The sequence below is a fragment of the Notothenia rossii genome (assembly GCF_949606895.1).
Source record: "Notothenia rossii genome assembly, chromosome: 9".
Taxonomy (NCBI): Eukaryota; Metazoa; Chordata; class Actinopteri; order Perciformes; family Nototheniidae; genus Notothenia; species Notothenia rossii.
Window position 1 is genome coordinate 35,431,039 of NC_136907.1, and position 1,593 is coordinate 35,432,631.

The following is a 1,593-nucleotide window of genomic DNA, read 5'->3' on the forward strand; positions in this document are numbered from 1 at the left end:
AACAGTTTGTAAAATGGCCATTATTTGGAATTCACACGAAATACAACAACTTCCCTAAATGTATAACTGAAAAAAAACTGAAAGCAAACATCCTGTTAATGGGCAGCTTTTCTAAAACACTTTGTACTTGCGCAATTATTTCCAATGACAAGTATTAGCACAGCTCTTAAAGTCTTCTGTCAGCAAAAAGACAGTTTACCATATTAATCAAATCAAGTTTTATTTATATAGCACATTTATAAACGATTTTTGGTCGAGCCAAAGTGCTGTACATATAATAAAAATAGCCTACAGTAGAGACACTTTACAGCAAATACAACAGTACAGATTGTTCAGAATATCAGTTTGAGAAAAACGACACCCTCTATCCTTAGACCCTCATAGGTAAGACAAAAAGGACATTATTCCCATTATTCCCAGTCCTTTTTCATATGTTGTCTAGCACAGGGGTTCTCAACTGGTGGGTCGCGGATGTGTGAGTGAAGAAAAAAAAAGATTGATTTTTTTTTTTTTGGGGAAAAAGTCAAACTTTTATTTTGAAGGCCCGATTTTCTAATGCTGTGCATGCAGTCGGCGTTGGACTGGAAGTACCGGAGACCATAAACGGTTTTGATAACTTCTGTCATGTAGTGATCATCTTCTCAATAAATTATCTTTGCTGATGTTTTTTCGAGTCTTCTGGCCAATCAGAATCAAGATTGTTGCCGGAAGTCCCCACGGAGAATACAGAGATATCGTTGGAAAGCTGTGTCTCTCCTGCACAATCTCATTGGATCCAAATATGGTCATTTTCTTTGTATCAGCAACCAATCGTGAAAGTACAAAGGGGTCTTAAACCAAGAAACGAAATCTCATTGGCTGGTGTCAATTTCTGACAACGTTAACAATGTTATGAAGGCTACAGAAGGATCTGTTCATATATTATTCATAGCCTGAATTATACAACATTGTATACCTAAAAACATAGCGAAAATTGATATTTTAGGGCTGTTGACAGTATTTTCTGATTTATGGAGTGATAACAAGAGATATACAATATCCCTTCTGTAAACGCCTTAGATACTAATATGACTACAAAATGAAACAAGAATTTTGAACCTGGCTTTATCTAAAGTTCAGATTTAGATTCCTGAAATGTGTTAAAATATGTGCATATTTAATGAGATAATGGTCAATTTGCATATTTAAACATTCTATTTCAGAAAACTTGTAATACAAAAAACAATTAGTAATAGTGATAGGATAGTGTCGATAGTCCTCCTCCAGTCACTCTCGTTCTCAGCAGTGCTGTGAGTTTCCTGGAGAAACGTTACATTTAAACTCTTGTTTCCTAATAAAGTAAATAAATATGCTTTCTTAGCATCCCCTCGAGCACCGTTAATGTTTAAAGAGCCCAGCTTTATGTCACTCATAATGAAATTATAGTTTCATCCTAACAAAATCAAAAACCTGGCTGAAGAAAAATAAAAAAATAAAAATAAAACCAAGATGTACTTATTCATCATTCTTTGCAGTTTCTTCTCTAATCCTCTGAAGTATCTTCTTTAACCGAGCCTTCTCTGGGCCGCTGCAGAAAGGTTCCCCTAAGGCTTC